The sequence below is a fragment of the Carcharodon carcharias genome, chromosome 20 (genome assembly GCF_017639515.1).
Source record: "Carcharodon carcharias isolate sCarCar2 chromosome 20, sCarCar2.pri, whole genome shotgun sequence".
NCBI lineage: Eukaryota > Metazoa > Chordata > Chondrichthyes > Lamniformes > Lamnidae > Carcharodon > Carcharodon carcharias.
The window spans coordinates 85,469,481-85,489,383 of NC_054486.1; the positions used below are offsets into that span (position 1 = coordinate 85,469,481).

General features: G+C 44.8%; 1 protein-coding gene across 5 annotated transcripts in view; it reads left to right on the forward strand.

The window, feature by feature from the left end:
* LOC121292750 (synaptotagmin-16-like) overlaps positions 1–19,903 on the forward strand; it is a 95,073-nt gene that overhangs the window by 14,173 nt on the left and 60,997 nt on the right. For all 5 annotated transcript variants that reach the window (XM_041215097.1, XM_041215100.1, XM_041215099.1 and 2 more), the window contains exon 2: positions 12,019–12,198. The gene's annotated coding sequence lies outside the window, so the exon portion shown is untranslated. The remainder of the gene's footprint in view (positions 1–12,018; positions 12,199–19,903) is intronic.

Below are 19,903 nucleotides of genomic sequence, written 5' to 3' on the forward strand. Positions count from 1 at the left end.
GAATTAATAGGCAAATGATACTTCATATAAAAAAAGTAAATTTAACTTTAAATAGTCAATATAACAAAACTACTTCATACACAACCACAAACATTCCCCTTCAGCATGTATGGCACTACGTAGCTACACTGTTTCACAGTATGTTGTTCTGTATTCACACAGGGTAGATCAGGAGTCCTATCCAATAACAACCATCACCCCTGAGTTATCATCAGCAAGGCACACTTCTATGAGCCCTCCTTCTGTTGTGTCACGACAGTCCAGATGGTGTAACTTTCCAGATCTCCTTTTCAATCGAACAACCGTTGACACCCCAATTCATGGTTTGACCCTTCTGGGAAAACCACCAGCTCTACATCCTTGAGCTATTAACACAGCCTCAGGTTTTAAATCTTTATTAGCCAGCTTGCACAGTGTCTTTAAGAGCCCCTGCCCCCTTTTCTGCCAAACAGAAAAACTGACCTCTTCCTAAGAGAGATTTGCTTCTTTCCTTCACAAGAATTCTGTGTTCCTCTTTTCTGTCTGTCTGCTTTCTTTTTGTGTCTGCGTCTGTGTGCTGATCCCCTTCTGCCTTTGGCTCACCTTTGTGTCTGCAACCCTCCCTTGTTTCTGGTCACATGGCTTCTGCATTTTAACTTCCTTGCTGTTGGTACTGCTGCCTGGTCAAGGGTCGTAAGGTCATATGGACTAGTATTTCTTATTATTCAAGAAAATTACAACTGATCCCTTTACAATTGATAAAAAAACTGTTAAAGTTCCCTTTCAAATATTCTTTAAAGATAATTACAGATTCTCTAGACATTTTAAAGAAATTACAAATTTTCCTTACTGATTCTGGATCATCACACTGCATAACGAAACTGTTAGGAGGGTTCAACCTGATTAAGTAGTGAACCATTTTTTTCTGTTGCTTTTCATTAGTAAACCTTCTAATTTCCATTTAAGATGGTTTTCAGATTTACTAAAACTACATCTTCCTCAATACTTCAGTGGCTACATGGGAAAAGAAGGGCAAATGAAGACCATTTGGCTTGTTAAGCCAGTCCCATTGAATCAACGTGCAACTCCGCACCATTCAACCACTGCCTAATCACTCCGTGTCCTGGGAGAAAAATGTAGCTAGTTCAAGAAAATCCTTGGAAATTTCTCTTTGACTTCCTGAAGGTCAAGGATACAGTTTTGTGCCTCATAAGCACAGATAACCAGCAGCTTAGCCTTCAAAAGTGGGCGTGACCTCCTCTCGGAAGGTTCTCTTCTAAAGGACTGGACAGTTGAACATATTTTAAAAGTGAGGATGAGAAGTGGTGCAGTGTGAACATCTCAGGGTGACCATTCCGTTCCGTGAAGCCATCTGAAAGCCTCAGCAGGTTCACAGTTTGAAGTTGTCAAAGCCTTGAAGGTGAGTGCCTGCAACCTCTCTTTCGGAGGTGTCCTCACTTTTTAAATATGATGGTCCTTACCCACTGCTGGAAATAATGCCATTCAGGCGGGTGGGTGGCCTAATGCGATCAACTATGCAGCCCACCAAGCATATAGCAAGGCCCATCACTTGAAGTCAGCCAATTCATGCATCAGTGATCGAATTGGGCTCTACCGCCTGCTTTGGTCCGACCTACAACAAGAATCCTGCCTTCTGGAAAATGTTCCTGATTCAAGCGGATTGCTTCCTTCAGATCTTTTTTTCTGTTGCTGCACCACAGCATACTGAGGACTCCTTATTATTGGTTACTGTGGAAAAGTGGTGCATTTATAACTGGAAAAAGTAGCTTTTATTTTGAGTAAAAGGATCCATATGTTAACATCAGTAAAATTTGAATCAAATTTTTAATTTTTTGTGGGGGCAAGGAATTATTTTGAAGTTTTATTCGTTCCAGTCGTCTCTCTTTTCCTGCCCCCGAGCTATGCACAACAGTCAAGAGTATTGGGTGGGTGTTTGCTCCAATCAGTCGGGTCATATTCACTGTGTTCGGGCAATCTCTCCTGTAGTGGGAGTGCATCCTAAAGTTAATATTACTTAAGTCAACTAAGATAAAATTGAAATCAAATTTCCTATAAAGACAGAATTGTGAACCCAAGACTCCAGTTATTTCTGAGCACTGAAAGAACACTTGTCTGTACAGCAGAACCTCTGGGAGAGATATTCTACATGGAAATGGATGAATAGAGTTGTCATTCAAGCTTGTCTTTATTAGTTCTCAATATTTGTTGTAGCCCCTTGAGTGAGAAGTGAAATGAACATTGCTGAAAATTGAATTTTGAAATATTCTCGAAAAGAATGAAAATATGAGGTGAAGAAATTAAACTTTTTGGCCAAATGTTTTCCCAAAACTAGAGTGTGACAGAAGTTTTGAAACTGAAGATTAGGACTGGATTTCTTCCGAAGATTATAAATGAATTGTAACGTTAAAACTTGAGGTCCAGAGGCTGGACAGTGTGTTTCTTTTATATTTAATTTTAACACAGTTATGGAGGGCGCAGGATCAGACAAAGCCTGTGAGAGTAGCCAGAAGCACTGGGGGTGAATTTAAATGTTGTGTTAAATACATTTCTGCACACGGCTGGAACTGCTAGTTTGGAGAAGTGCAGCAAGAAGCACGCAGCTTCTCACTGGGTTCTGTATAATTAATATAGACAGCATAAGCTAGGTCCTTAGAAGAAAATTGCTTAAGTGTATTGTGCCATATCCATGTGAAATCATTCCTGTGTATCCTATCATAAATCTAATAATGGGAAATCATTTTATCAATATTCATTCAGCAGGCACTAACCAATGCTTTCACAAACGAGCTTGTTTGTTCTGAGTGTAACAGAGCTTGTGGCATCCTTTGGTGTGGTAGCAAATACCATTCATTTCCTCCCTGCTTTCCAGAAGTTTCCTTCTTCCTCTTCTCAAGATGTTGAGGCCTTGGTTAGAGGGGGTTTCAGGGATGTTGGTCACCCTCTTGTATCTTGCTTGATTGGTCATTAGTTATAAATCTTGATGGTGAGAGTCAGCCAGCCATTTAACTGCAAGAAACTTTAAAGGTGAGTCTGAACCTGGCCTCACTTGCTATCTGTACTTTAGCAAGAGTTGCTGCATAATGGTGAGGAGTGGGAAACCTGCCAATTTTTTTTCTTTCCTCTCTACTCTGAGCATTTCATGCCTATGGCAGCACCTCTAGAATCACCTCAACCTATAAGCAACTTGCCAAGCCTCCTTTTGACAGCACCTTCCAAACTCATGACCTCTACCACCTAGAAGGAAAAGGGCAGCAGACACATGGGGACACCACCACCTGCAAATTCCCCTCCAAGTCGCACATTATGCTGATTTGGAACTACATTACTGTTTCTTCAGTGTCGCTGGGACAAAATCCTGGAACCCCCTTCCTAATAGCATTATGGGTGTACCTGCACCACATGCTCTGCAGCAGTTCAAGAAGGCGGCTCACCACCGTCTTCTCAAGAGCAATTAAGGATGGGCAACAAATGCTGGCCTTGCCAGCGATGCTCACATCCCATGAAAGAACAAAAATAACCTGGGCTTGGATGAACCAATTTACCTTGGACCTCAGGGATTTACCTTGGCATCTTCCTGGTTGAAACAAAGTTGTTGTGTACGCAATTGTTGTGTAACTAAGCCACTTATTACACAACATACCTGAATGATGGAAGGAGCCACATACTTCAAGAACAGGAGGAGGCCTTCAAAGAGGGTTAACAAACTTACTCTATTGCATCTTTAAGCAATGAAGAAATTGTGTAGCTTATCATGTAAGTGGAATCTTAATGACCAATTAATCATTTTCTCAGCTGTTATCAAGATACACAATATAATTAAAATTTCCACCCACACATCTGTCTGCAATAGAATTCTGAGTCTGGCAGGTTAGTATTTAACAATTAACTGTAGTGTTGAGTGCCTGGTGAGTAAGTGGCAGTTTAGCATGAAAGGGAAAATGTCAGCAGTTTGTTGAGGAGCTAAATGAGCACAGAAATGTTTGAAAAGTTTTCTTTATAGGGGTGATGGATAATTTCACTCCCACACCATTCTTATTTCACTAAGATGAAAATTCAGAGTGCCACTGATCATGTGGCGTAGCAGAATTAAAGCCATGATTTGCATTCTGCCAATGACTGCAAACCCATTGAGTGAGCAGAATTTGACATGCCAACCAGTCGCATTTTACGTGAACATTTTGTGTTTGTCAGCCTTGGCTGTGGGCAAGGCTGCCAGAGGTACTGTCCTTTGAATGAGACATGAAGCAGAGACTCCACCTGCCCTCTTCGGATTACCTAATAACATCCTGTGGCACAATGCAAGCAGAGCAGGGAGTTTCCTTGGTGTCCTGGGAAACATTTATCCTACAGCCCGTGTCACTAAATCAGATTGATCATTTATTTCACTGCTGGTTTTGGAGCTTTGTGTGCACCAATTGTGCCAAACCTTTCCCTATGTTATATCAGTGACTTCACTTCCCTGCTTGTAAAGCACTTTGAAAGGGAAGAGGGCCTGTATGAACTGGTGGAGAAGAGTGGCTCAGTGGAACTGTGGGAGCAGTGTAATGAAGTTTGAAACTATCTAGCAGTTCCGTTAAGTAATAAGAGACAACAGCTTCCAACTTCTCTCCACAGTGTTGGGGAAGGGAACAGTTAAAGGAACTCAATTGCTAATTATTAGTTAACAACCTAAGTACCCATTTGGTTGTATAAATGGGATAACAGGTTTTGGGCAGAGTTTTAGGTACTAAAATTAAACCTCTGTTTGAAGAAGCCAGTCTTGGTCTCAGTCTTTAATGCCAAACAGCTATCGGAACTTAACAGTGGTAGCAGAAGATGGTTGCTGCTTGTAAGTAAAAGATTGGAAACTAAGCTTTCTTCAGACAAAGACTATATTTGGAGTTACCTTTGAGAAAAGTGGTTTGGAGTCGCTTTGGAGAATGGCTGAGTCAAAATATTGAGTTTCGGGGTATGGTTACCCACCTCTGTCCTTTGAGAGTGAACCCTATGAGCAATGGAAGAATGAAGTAACTATGTGGACACTGGTTACATCTTTGCCGAAGCAAAAACAAGGAATGACTTTGGCACTTCTGTTACCATAAGATGCAAAGTATTACAGAGCTGGAGCCTGAGCATTTGAACACAGATGACGGTTTGGAAACATTATTAGATTTTATGGATAAGATCTACCAAAAGGGTGACTTATTAAGTGCTTACGAAATGTGGTCAGATTTTGACAAATTTAGAAAGTTGGAGGATAGTTCCATAGAATATTACATAATGGAATTCAGTAGACTGTATGCAAGATTGCAAAAATTTCATCTAAAAATTCTCTAATCAGTGCTGGCATTTAAGTTACTAGACTGTGCCAGAGTATCGAATATGGACACTGAGTTCTGACTGGAGTTAAATTTGCAGAAAGACACACACAGCTCGAACAGGTGTCAGAGCTCTAAAAAAAATTCTTCGGAAAACATTCCTTTCCAGCAGCGTCCATGGTGCAAACAAGTCATTCAGCGGTAAGACAGAAAATGGAAAGCACTAAAATGTAGAATCAGTTCTGGCAGTGGGTCTGGGAGTGAACATGCCTCTAGGAAGAGATCACAAACTTTTGAAAGAAGATCTGTAAATGGGAGAAGGAGATCAAACAGTAACAGTACAGAGTGTGATAGAGGGCAGGATAGAGGGTGTAGCTTAACAAGGTCAAGGAATATGGCACAGACTGGTAATGCTACATGGAGCAGAAGCCCATGTGATTGAGAAGCCTTTGTACCTTCAAACAAATTAGAGAACCTATGGCAGGAAAAGTTATCCTGAAGACCTTTTTGGCTCTGTTAGCTACAAATGCTTGGTGATGTAAGTCCATTGATATTAAGGCTGCCTTTTTGCAGGGACACCAACTTCAAAGGGAGGTTTTTCTGCGCCCACCAAAAGAGGCGCCAAATGCAGAAGGGACTCTCTGGAAGCTAAATAAACGCATATGCCGTTTAAATTATGCCTCCAGAGTTTGGTATTTCTCAGTGAGGTCAGTTTTGTTAAAGTTGGGCTGCCTTCAATTGGAATTAAACCCAGCAATGTTTTATTGGCACCATGGAGGGAGACTCACAGCCATCTTTATGATACATGTGGATGATTTTTTTTTGCGGGGTGGTAGCACTGAACTTGAAACAGTTGTCATTAATGGGCTCAGAATGGAGTTTAAAATTGGAAGTCAGGCTTCTGGGTCCATTTAAATACATTGGATTGGAAACTAGGCAGAGTGTGGACCACCGTCATTTTACAATAACAATCCTACTTGGAGAACATCAATCCCATCGCAATTAGTGGGGGTAGGACCTTCCAGAAAGATACAGCAGCTCCTGAAATGGAAAAAGAGGAACTCAGAGGTCTAACTGGCAACTCAGTTGGCTAGGCAAGCAAACAAGGCCAGACACCATCATCACCGTCCTACCAGCAGGGCAGACCCAGCAGAGGGGCCGGTACAGTGGTATACAGTCGGGAGAGAATTGCCCTGGGAGTCCTCAACTTTGACTCTGGACCCAAGACGTCTCGTGGCATCAGGTCAAACATGGGCAAGGAAACCTCCTGCAGATTACCACATACTGCCCTCCCTCAGCTGATGAATCAGTGCTCCTCCATGTTGAACACCTTTGGAGGAAACACTGACGGTGGCAAGGGCACAGAATGTACTCTGGGTGGGGGACTTCAATGTCCATCACCAAGAGTGGCTCATTAGTACCATTACTGACCAAGCTGGCTGAGTCCTAAATGACATAGCTGCTAGACTGGATCTGCAACAGGTGGTGAGGGAACCAACAAAAGGGAAAAACATACTTGACCTAATCCTCACCAACCTGCCTGCCACAGGTGCATCTGTCCATGACAGTATCGGTAGGAGTGACCACCACACAGTCATTGTGGAGACGAAGTCCCAACTTCACATTGAGGATACCCTCCATCATGTTGTGTGGCACTACCATCGTGCTAAATGGGATAGATTTCAAACAGACCTAGCAGCTCAAGACTGGGCATTCATGAGATGCTGTGGACCATCAGCAGTAGCAGAATTGTACTCGAACACAATCTATAACCTCATGGCCTGGCATATCCCACACTCTACCATTACCATCAAGCCAGGGGATCAACCCTGGTTCCATGAAGAGTGTAGGAGGGCATGCCAGGAGCAGCACCAGGCATACCTAAAAATGAGGTGTCAACCTGATGAAGCTACAACACCAGGCTACTTGCGTGCCAAACAGCATTATCAGCAAGTGATAGACAGGGCTAAGTGATCCCACAACCAGTGGATCAGATCAAAACTCTGCAGACCTGCCACATCCAGTCATGAATGGTGGTGAACAATTAAACAACTTACTGGAGGAGGAGGCTCCACAAATATCCCCATCCCCAATGATGGAGGAACCCAGCACATCAGTGCAAAAGACCAGGCTGAAGCATTTGCAAATATCTTCAGCCAGAAGTGCCGAGTGGATGATCCATCTTGGTCTCCTCCTGAGGTCCCCAGGATCACAGATGCCAGTCTTCAGCCAATTCGATTCACTCCACGTGATATCAAGAAACGGCTGAAGGCACTGGATAATGCAAAGGCTTATGGGCCCTGACAATATTCCAGCAATAGTACTGAAGACTTGTGCTCCAGAAATTGCCACGCCCCTAGCCAAGCTGTTCCAGTACAGCTACAACACTGGCATCTACCTGGTTATGTGGAAAATTGTGATTGTTGGGGGTCAGTCATCTCAGCTGCAGGACATCACTGCAGGAGTTCCTCAGGATAGTGTCTTCAGCCAACCGCCTTCAGCTGCTTCTTCAATTACCTTCCTTCCATCATAAGGTTAGAAGTGGGGATGTTCGCTGATGATTGCAAAGTGTTCAGAACCATTTGCGACTCCTCAGACACTGAAGCAGTCCATGTCCAAATGCAGCAAGACCTGGACAATATCCAGGCTTGGGGTGACAAGTGGCAAGTAACATTTGAGCCACACAAGTGCCCGGCAATGACCATCTCCAACAAGAGAGAATCCAACCATTGCCCCTTGATGTTCAATGGCATTACTGTCACTGAATCCCTCACTTTCAACATCCTGCGGGTTACCATTGACCAGAAACTGAACTGGCTAGCCATTTAAACACTGCGGCTACAAGGGCAGGTCAGAGGCGAGGAATCATGTGACAAGTAACTTACCTTTGACTCTCGAAAGCCTGTGCATCATTTACAAGGCACAAGTCAGGATTGTGATGGAATACTCCCCACTTGCCTGGATGAGTGCAGCTCCCACAATACTCAAGAAGCTTGACACCATCCAGGACAAAGCAGCTTGCTTGATTGGTGCCACATCCAACAACATTCACTCCCTCCACCATCGATGCACAGAGCAGCAGTGTTACCCTCTACAAGATGCACTGTATAGAGTGAGCATTTTCTCAAAGTGACTTATTATTTATAAGACAGTCGATAGGTACCGTTCCTGAATACCCTTTACCATTTAAAATTTCTGCCAGCATCTTTGATATAAAGAATGCCATATCCACCCCCTCATCAAGGGTGAGAGTCTCTGTTGGCAAAGCACGTTTTACAACTCTTCGTATCTTCTCAGGTTCCCATGCCAAAGGGCAATATTATACATCCTCCAGCACTCGAAAATCCATCACACATATATTAGTTTGTGATTAATATTTTACCATATATCATTCTCCAATTTGCCTGCAGGTAGGTACCATTCCATCCTTTAAAAACTGAAAGGCACAAGTGACTCAAGTTAAGCAGTTATTTTATCATTGCATCTCTTATTGAGTGGCAGAGCAGGCTCAAGGGACCAAATGGCCTAATCCCATTTTTCATGTTCTTCTGTCTGATATTCACTTTTGGAGATATTGTGCATGCATAACAACTTAAAAAGTAGTAGAAGCTGAGTAACAGCTTCAAAACAGTTGACAACTCAAAAACAACTCTAAATTTCAGTCAATGACTTGCCGCTACACTGGCCATGGGTTTATTATAACTTAAGCTACATATAGATCCCACATTTCATCATTTGAATAGAAGATAGTGCCAATTCCCCAATGTCTTGCCTGTAAGTTCCAATAGCTGTTTGGCAATAAAGACTGAGACCAAGACTGGCTTCTTCAAACAGGGTTTTATTTTTAGTGCATAAAACTCTGCCCAAAAACTTGTCTCAGCTGTTATGCCTTTTATACAACCAAATGGGTACTTAGGTTGTTAACTAATAATTAGCAATTGAACTCCTTTAACTGCTTCTGTCCACAACAGATTCCCCTCTTAAAAAGAAAGTAATCCTTAAGTTTATATAATCACAAAAAAATAATTATAATAATAACGATCAAAATTGGTAGCTGCTATCAACCCATTTGATCTTGGCAATCTCCTTATTCTTGAGCATCTGTTTTAAGCTTGCAATGTCAATTCGCAATCTTTGAGAGTGGAATCAAGTGACGGTGTGCCTTCATCATTACCCTCTTCCTGGTGTTCCTCCACTGCCTGGCCAAATTGCGGTTCTTGGATATCTGGAAGGTCAAAGGCACAAGGATAATGTTGTGTTGAGGAGGCAGTGAAAGTAAGAGGTGCATGATTACACCATCTGCAGCTTGCAAATCAGAAAAGAGTATAGGGTGAGGGGCAAGTGGGATGTGAGAAGGAAGATTCAGAATCGGGATACTGTTATCTTTAATATTTTTGGTGCTGCCGTTCACCATGGCTTCAGCTGTGGCCACTCCAACAATGATCAGCATTGCCTCCTCCATGAAGGTTAGGATGTGCAGGAATTCTGTCCCCTATGGTTAGGAGGAGACCATTCAGTCCATGCCAGCTCTTTGGAGAGCAATCCAATTGAAATTGAGGGTGTGGGGGAACCTGTGAATGTTGGGCATGAGTCCTGATTGATGGAGATTGTTGGTAAGTGAGTGATGGAGGTGTGGTGAATTCAGGAGTTGCTGAGGCTTGATTGGTGTATTTAGTAAGATACAGCATTTGAAGATACATTCAGTGAGCTTGACCACTCGTGAGGTCATTGAACTTCTTGCGGTACTACAATGAGGTCATTGAAGCTCAGCTCCTGGCATTGAACTCCACAGCTATCTGCTCCCACTAGATGACCTCCTTACCCCTGCACACACAGGACATCTCTCCCCCTTTTCCCCCTCTTCCACCAGTAACTCTAGTGCAGCCTGTTCTCTCCCAGGTTGTGCCATTCTTCAGTGTTTTCCAGGTCAGATTCACTTCCTGCATGACTGCGAGTATCTGCTCCAACCACAGTGTGCCTCCCTTTTAAGAGATGCAGTTTAGCTTGCAAGTTATGATTTTGGGCCCCTGCTGGTGTGTGCAACCAATGAGCACCAGATTTATATGCTGGCTGCACATAGCAATCAGTGTATTGAGCAAGCAGCACAAGTTAGCTTGCTGCCTATATTTCAAACAATAGACACGGGTTAATTGTGCATAGTCACCACCCAGCCCATTTTCAGTGATTTTCCTAATTTAGTTGCCAATATTCATTCTAAGTTACTGCCTAGCCTGGACAAAAGGAAACGAGAAGGGTCAGACTTAAGAGGTGGCACGTTGAAATGAAGATTGGCATTGAGTGAGGTGGCACAGAGGGTCACTGATATTATTTCTTTTCCTAGAATTGGCTGGCATTTCAAGTCTCAGGTTAATTCGGAGAGCTACCAATTCAAGTTTGATTGTCACTTTTCTGAGTTTTCTTTCTCAATGTTTTTGGTTTTCAAGTTTGAGATTATTTTTGTGGGTGAATCTAGCTCCCTACATCCTCAACCTTGTTCTCACTTGCCCTGATATCTAGGTACATTTCTCATTATGCTCAATATAATGAATGGTGAATCGTTTTTAGATTTTAAGTCACTGGTTCTATTGCTTGCTTCCATAGGATTTAGCCTGTCTTCAAAAATAGCAGAGTAACTCTATTCTGGCTTTAATTGCCAAGCAAATTTATTAAACAGTAAAGGAATAAAAAAAGATATGAAAAAATTGAATCCCTTTAATGCCTTTATGGATCCCAGGATATCTCAAAGCACTTTGCAGCTTTTATGTACTTTGAAGCGTATTCACTTTTATAATGGAGGGAAATATGGCAGTCATTTTGTAACCTTCCTCTTCACCTAACCTCATTCAGAAGCACAGGTTGGCCTTTCATACGTACGCTAATGACACCCAGCCTCTAGCCCTCCTCCACATCCACTGATGCTAAAGCTGCTGTTGCATTCCCTGGCTGTCTCTCCGATTGTAACACCTGGATGAGGCAACCTCTGCTGGAAGTGGATGTCACCTGACTGCACAATTCACCACAACCGTAATGTTCTCAACTGTAATGTTCAAATAGCTTGCCAGCTCTCGCTGTGAGGAGAGGTCACCTTGGTGAGGTTTCTAGTACGGATGGAACAGTTTCTCATCAAGCACTGTCACCTTTAGGGTGAGAGGGAAGAGGAAAGAAGTAATTATATTTATCAAATTAAGAGAAATACAATATGACTGTCTTCTTACATTTCTAATCCAGCTGTCATCCCAAAACATAACTTAAGAAATTAAAAATAAAATACTAACTTAAAAAATTCTTCAAACGCAGCAGTTTTTTAAAATGGTGATTTTGGGATCATGAACCTTTATTTGATTCTCTGAAATGTTGAACATTTTTAAAAAAAGTCATAATTAGGATATTGCAACCTTAGGCCCCATGTGGAAGGGATTGATGGAACCTGAGTTATTGCTCATGAATTATTATGATTTTTTAATAATTTTATCATTGGGAGGTGTCAATCAGAGACTAGACATGCCCATACAGATAATGGGGAGCCTGGGACTAAGCCTGTTAGGTACTTCCACCAGCTGGTTTAGGAGACAATAGAGAAGCAGGTTGCATGCTTCTCCGTTTCCAGAATGGTGTATTGCACAGAGGGCAGGAGGAAAGAAACGGATGAGGAGAGGAAGCAAATAAAGAAGCAGACAACCTGATCCTCTAATAATTTGTTTTATTTTTGCTCTCTGTCTAGTCACACCAGAGGCCATTGGGTTTTTATCAGCAGTCGGAGTCTTTGTTGTCTTGTTGGCAGTTCTCTTCCTCTTCATCAACAAAAAACTGTGCTTTGAAAAAATTGGTGGACTCCCATGTCTTGAACTGAAGCAGAAAAAGAAGCGGGTACGAGAAAAAGCTGGAATCCACAGGGGCCTTGGTGAGTGTCTCGCATTTTTATCAGTATGATGGTGAACATTTGTGGGGCCTCCTTTTGGGGTGTGTTTCAATAATGAATTTCATATTGGCACATTATCTAAAAATCAGGAAAAAAATCATGTTAATTTTCATATCTTTTTCCTTATTTATGCATCTGTTTAGGTTTAACCTAAGGAAATAACTGAAGGTGATAGCTTGAGGGAATTGCATCAGTATTAGTTAGCAACCCAGAACACTTCAGTGCTTGTCTGATCTGAACTGCATAGAACATAACTCATTAAGCCATCAAACACACTGTTCTCTCAACACTGGCACTGCTTTGAAACTGAGCTGTCAAAAATCTAAGCAAAGCAGGGTGTTAATGTTGCTAATTATTTGTCCAAGAAAGGTGAATTTGGCTTTTTAAAATGGTCCTGATGATCGTAGAATCATGGAATAGTTACGGCACAGAAGGAGCCATTTGGCCGGTTGTGTCAATGCCAGTTCGCTGCAAGAGCAACTCACCTAGTCATGTTCACCTGCAGATTCCCCATAGCCCTACAATCTTTCTTCCTCTCCAGATAATTACCCAATTCCCTTTTGGAAGCCATGATTAAATCTGCCTCCGCCACACTCTTAGGCCGTGTATTCTAGATCCTAACCACTCGCTGTGCAAGAGAAACCTTTCCTCCGTGATGATAAAACCTTTTCAGGGAACTGAGCCATAATATCCTCTCCTATCTATGGGCCGGAATTTTCTCGTTGGCATGCGGGGGGTGGGCCCAGTACGCCAACGCATAAAATGACACGTGGCGACATCGGGCGAGCGATATTTAGATGGGCAGACACGCGATGTTCTCGGATGCCCGCCCGCCATTAATTAATCAGGTACTTGCCAGCAATTTTTCAGAGCCCATGCCATCGTCAGGACGTCACACGGGCGCAACGGGCAGGCGGGTAGGAGACATTTGTACAAACCTCATTCATGGGCGGGATAAGAAGGGTGAGTGGGGTCGCGAATGGTATCTGTTAGATATTTAATTGTGAAAGTTACTGCTACTTGGCTGTGTGAGCGGGTATACTTCAAAACTCATACCAGCTGCTTGGACAGGAGTAACAGCCTTAAGGTCCGGACTCTAAAATAAAGATCATTTTTGGGGCCTGCAGGTTTCTGGAAGGCTTCCCTTAGCCTGGGAATGGGAGTTGTGCTATCCTTTGGAGGAAGGGAGGGCCAGAAGGGGGAGGAGGCCAGGAGTCCACATTCAGCCTCCAGGGGAGCCACCTTTGGAAGGAGAGGTGGAGGCACAAGAGGTGCACGGCCAACAGAAAGTCCAAAGTGGAAGGGGCCGCAGAAGATGCCACAATCCTGCTGCCAAGATATACAGACAGTGAAGCAGCGACATCAATATGTCTGAGGTGCAGTGCCAAAGGATGCTCCGTCTCCCAAGGGAGACAGTCACCTCCATTTGTCAGGCGATTGGGCCTGAGACCTGCGCCAACTGTGTGGGTGGACACCCAATGCTTGTGGCTTTAAAGGTCACAGTTGCCCTCAACTCCTATGCCTCCAGCTTTTTTCAGGGTCGGTGGGTGATCTTTGTGGAGTCTCCCACTCATCTGTCCACACTTGTGTCAAGCAGGTACAGACACTCTATTCAGGCGTGCATTGACTTTCATCCACTACCGTTGGGACCAGGCAAGCCAGACACAGTGAGCCAGAGGCTTCGCAGCCATTGCTGGCTTCCCCCATGTCCAGGGTGCTAAAGACTGTACACATGTGGCCATCAAGGCGCCAGCAGGTGAGCCCGGTGCCTTCGTCAACAGGAAGGGCTTCCACTCCATGAACGTGCATAGTGTGTGATCACAGGATGCAGATTCTACAAGTCTGTGCAAGGTACCCAGGCAGCTCCCATGACACTTTCATACCCAGACACTCCCAGGTGCCGGGGCTCTTCAGTTCTCCAGCCCGGCTGGATGGATGGCTGCTGGGTGACAAAGGCTATTCCCTCAGAAGATGGCTCATGACGCTTCTCCGCCATCCAAGAACAGAGGCTGAGCAGTGATACAATAGGAGCCATGTCTCCACAGGGGCTGTGGTAGGGAGAACCATTGGTCTGCTCAAGATGCACTTCCAATGTCTGGACCGTTCAGGAGGCACACTCCAATATCCCCCAGATCATGTGTCACTGATAGTAGTTACGTGCTGCGCTCTCCACAATCTGGCACTGGAAAAGGCAATGCAGTGGACGAAGAAGATGTAGATGCAGTTGCTCCAACTGCACACGATGAATCCAGCAGTGATTCAGAGGAGGAGCACGCACTGGAGAATGCTGAGGGTGTAGACGTTGATCTGGGCATACTGCAGGGAGGCAGGGACACCCGGGAGGCTTTAATCCAAAGAACCTTCAGCTCGGCCACCACAGATGGATCTTCATCACACGCCAAGGCTGCAGGCTCCATACTCGATGCCTGACTGCTAAATCTGCCTGGATAGGAACATTAACTAAGGCCCTTGTCAATAAAGCTCAATGTCAAACAACTCACTCATAACATCATGGGTTCCCATCCATCTGCAGAAGTAAGGAATCACCCTGAGGCATGGCAACATGTCAACATTTAATGAGATAACAAAATTAACTTCAGAAACCAAAAAAAGAGGTGTTGCACATCACACCAAGTCTTAATGAACTAATATGGGCAACACAAAAGCACCAGTGAGAAACCCATGGTGTGCCTAATGTGCCTTAAATTCACACTTATGGGTGCTACGTCTTGGTGCTGCCCCCTCGCTGGCACTGGCATCTGAACCAGCCTGCTCACACTGCTGTCCTGTTGGCCTCGATGACCTTGGCGGCCGTCCTCTGACCTGTGGAGCATTTGATGGCCCCGGCTGGGAGGGAGCGGCCAGTTCTACAGTTGGCATCCCCCAGTCGCCGCAGCCTCACTGGATGCCATGGTCACTGGCAGGGGGCAGAGGAGCTGCTGCCCTTATCCGGAGCGCCATGAGAGAGGCCCTTAGAGATGGCAGGCAGCTGCTGCACCGACGTGAGGTCGCTTCGGATGTCCCCACTCACTGTAGATGGATGCACACCGCACTGGGATACTTGGTGCCCAAACCATCTCCCACACTGGCACTGAGCAGCTGAGGTCAATGCCACTGTGAGGGCTTGCAGGTCTGAGCACATCCCCAGAAGCCCTGGTTGGTCTCCTGGAGGAGCCCCCCCACAAAAGTCCACCACTCTCTCCATGGAGGAAGCGTGGTGCTCAGCCATGAGGCTCATTGCATCGGTGATGCTCCGCGTGGACTCCTCCAGCACAGGCACCATGCCACGCATTGCATCATGTATCTCCTCCAGACCCTCCCTGCTGCACTTCCAGCGTTTGCTGCCTCACGGACGACTCCAGAGGCACATCACCAGCCATCGACTGAGCATGTGCCTGGTCCCCAGCAGTCCTCCGACTGCTGGCGCTATGGATACTCTCTGACTCCCCCTGCACCTGAAGCAAGTGTGAAGTGCCCTCACTACTGTGCCCCGGGACACTAGCTGAAGATCTAATTCCCACCGAGGTGTTAGTATCTGCGCTGGTGCTGTGATGCTGGTGAGTCGATATATCCTGGGCCTTCAGGTGTGAGAGGTGACCCCTCTGCCTCCTCTTCCCAGCCCTGCTCCGTGATGCTGAAAAGAAGAACAAGGACGTTTGATTGGTTAAAGTGGAGACAATGTCAATGTGCATGCCTGTCCCCCGGATCATTATGCGCTCATCCTTCCATAACCAATGGTCAACCCATGTTGCAAACTGAGCATTCAGCAGTGCCAAGGCTGCTGGGATATACAAGGTGACCTCAGTGCTCAGCAAACATACCTTCTGTGGTACCTCAGCCTCACCACCACTGGTGGACCTGAGCGCATGGCGCCTCTCCAGATCCATGGCCTGCTGCTCAAAAGGAGTCAAGGTGGCCAACTGGGCCTGGCCTCCACCAGTCCACATCCGCTCGGTGGTATTATGTGCAGTCTTCTCCTGAAAAGGAGAGAAGAGCATTGATTAGTCCAGCCTGTACCTGGATTCCCATCGCATCCCTGCCAATCCAACTGGAATGGGACACTGCAGGGCTCTAACTCTTCGTTACTCCTCAGCTGCTGCACACACACGCAAAGAAGCCAGAGCTGACCCCTGTCCCATTGCCCAAATGCTGCCTTAATCACATTTGGCAGCACAAGGTGTAACCTGGCAAAACAAGGAGGCACAAGGATGTGGAACGCAAAGGCCAGTAGATGGATTGGTGCTCCACCACCTGGAAGTACCCCTCCCAGCATGTTAGCACCCTGACTTCGACCTACTTTGCAGTTCTAGCATTCTGCCTAGGTGCAGATCCTTGAGTTTCTCCACCCATTCTATACTCTGGATGTCAGTGGCGCACATGCTGCGGGTGCAGAACCCATCTCAGCACAACCCTCTCAGGGTGAACTGGGCATGGGCAATATCTGCTGGCCCACCCAGCCAGGGATCCATGCTGTGAAGGATTCAATGCTGTAACTGCACTCAGAGTTGCTGGGTGGGTTTGGGGGGGGGCGCTGGGGGGAGGGTTATGGCTGCATTAAGTGATCTCAGCCAATATGGCGCTCACCCTTCCCGTGTGCAGGAGGTCGTTGAATTTTTTCGGCACTGGCCCCATGTGCGTCGCACCACATCATGGGAATTCACATTTTCCACCACTGCCTACCACGCACGTTTGGTCAGGTTGGGAGGCCTCTGCCTCCTGTCTCTCGGAAGCAGGACCTCCCGCCGCGCTGCCACCTCCTCCAGGAGGACAGCTAGGCACTCAGCCGAAAACCAAGGGGCACACTGCCCCGCTGCCCTACCCTCTGGCCTGGCCTGCTCTGCTGCCCTACCCTCTGGACTTGCCTGCTCACCAGAGGCCCTCTGGTGAACTCTTCTACTGGCCATTGTGAGCAGCCTTGTAAAGGCTGCCAGGCCTTCGTTTAACCAGGCTGCCAGGTCGCTATTGGACCCGGCAGTCAGTGCACTCCTGCCACTGGCCACCCACTCCCGCTATCCTCGGGAGTCGAGAAATACACTGGGCGGGCCTTAATCGGCCAGCCCGTGTTAGACAGCGGCGTGGACCCGATTGCGGGCGGTGATTGGGCCCGCTCCCACTCCTGCTCAGCCCTCCCGACATGGAGAAAATTCTGCCCTCGGATTCGAAATCATTCCTGATGATGCCAATAGGTGAACACTTAAGATTCCCAATTTGCCGTTTTAACCAAGGTGTTTAAAATGAATGTGTTAATTCTCTATTAAACTAGCTGTTAAGATAATAGCCGGGATGTTCCGGCCCCGATGTAGGCAGGCATTGTCGTGGGCGGGACGGGAACATTTGGAGAGCCATTCAAAGCCAACAGCTTTTCAAATTTTCCCATCCCACCCCCAACAATGCCAGCCGCTGGCAGGATGGGAAAATCCTGCCCAATAAGACAGAGGGATGTTGTACGAAGGTCTTCAATGCTTGTCCGCTCATATCGCTGACAAGTGTTTTCTAGCCACATAAGCACGAGTGAAGGAAGTCTGAAAAAGTAATTAGGGACCGGAACATTTGGCCATAATGAGCCTTTTCAAGTGTTACTTATCTGGCCGGCACTTGGCGCAGTGCAATGAAGGAATTTAAAATAAGCAATTCGTTTTGATTAGAAATCTGTCATTGATTTGTTTTAGGCTGCGGCTTGACAAATTGCATGCAAGGATTAATGTTTAACTGCTGCAGTGTTTTATTTTAAACAATACTCGTTGATTGGTAGTTATATCCAGTCATGATAAATGTGCTTAGCTGAAGGTTGGCAAGTCCTAAATACTGATCATTCTTTTATTCTCTAATTTAATAATTAATTAAATGTTTGCCATTTTAGAACAATTTTCACTGTGACAAACCTTTCAATGTTTGGCTAAGTTTATGCATGCAGCACCTGCAGTGCACTGTAACATCAGAAGCACAATAATAATGCTAACTTAGTAATGCAATAAAATTGCCTTTTAATCCTTCTACGCTAATACAAAGTGCCGCCAGGGCAGGTAATCATACTAATTCTCCACTACAGCCACTGCCAAACGAAAACATTGTTTTAAAATTGGCACATGGCCTTGAAGGCTGCACTGAGCTCAATTGAGTCAGCACATCTCCATTATTGTATCAACTACCTTAGAGTATTTAATCAAACAAGAAATATACCCGCAAGTCCAGTGTATAAATTAAGCCTAAAATAGACCCCACCCTGTTTGCTAGTTATTTGATTTTTATTTACTTCCTGGTTCTTTTTTTTCTGCCCTTCCCTTCATGGAGACAGTGACTCATACTCATTGTTACGCTTCCATGGTTGCTAGCAGATCTCCACTACCCAACAAATCTGGCTATCTTCTTATGTAAGCTTAGCGTCATAGAAAATTGATAGAAATCATAACACAGAAGGAGCCAGTTCGGCCTCTGCTGCCTTGAAGGCTCCTCAACTGAAGCAGGCTGAACTCCTTTATATTCTTCCTTTTCAAATACTTAATTGATTCCCTTGTAAAGGATTTTATAGTCTTTCCCTCAATAGTCATTTGTGGGGAAACATTCCTTGCCCTAATCGCTTTTTGAAGAAAATAATTCTAAATTGTCTCCTTGTTCTACTGATAATCTCTGTTACTCATTCACCACTCAGTGGAAATAGCCTTGCACTACTTGCCCTCTTAACATTTCTTAATTTTGAAAGTCTCTTTGAGAGTGTCCCTTATTCACTTGTTTCAAGGAAAAAAGGCCCATTTTTATTTGAGTCTTTCTTCATAACTATATTGCTGAAATAATTTTCTTGAGTCTTCACTGTATTTTTCCATGGCTCCAATATTCTCCCTATATTGGGATGCCCAGAGCTGTTTTCAATACTCCTGCCGTGGCCTCACGTAGAAATTCAGCAACATTTCATGCTTTTGAGTTGATGGTTTGATATCAAAAGCCCAAAGCACGAGTGTCAACAGACAGACTAACTGTGGGGACATCATAGTAGAGCCAGATCCCGTCCTTGCTCAACTCTCACAATTGACTTCCCACTAGGAATGATCAGAAGTGGAAACCTGGTTGAATATTTCCTTCCTCTCAGGCCAGCAGTACCAATGGTGTTAGCAGCTGGCACAAGCTGACAGTGCATGATCAGTTGAAAGAAGGCAAACTACTTATTTTCAAAGATGTATAGGACCTAGCGCTTCCTGAGTCCTGAAAGATGCTGTCAGTTGCATGGAACATACTGGCATGCTTGCCCTCCAACAGCCCCATTAGAGACTGTCACACAAAGCCAAAGAAAGCGTAAACAATGAACATATGCATGATTATTGCTTTCCTGGCACTCTATCAACTGCATGAAAACACTCTAAGGCCATTTAAGTATTTACAGTGCCATGGTGACTAAGTTAATAGATCAACTTAAGGCACTCTTGCCTAAATAACTAAGAAGTATTGGAACGCAAAATCGGGCACATCAACATTTCTGTTTGAGGAACTTGAATTTCATTTTTGATGTTTTAAATAATCATTTTCCACATTTAAATCCTACAGTCACTTACAATGCAGGACACAAAATTTGATTCCTTTTTATTAAATGAAATGGTTGGAATAAAATGCCATGATTGGTTTCAATCACAGAAGAAGGAACGAAGCAAGAAATGATAAAGCAACAAAACTGCTTATGCTATTCAACCTCTTCTCA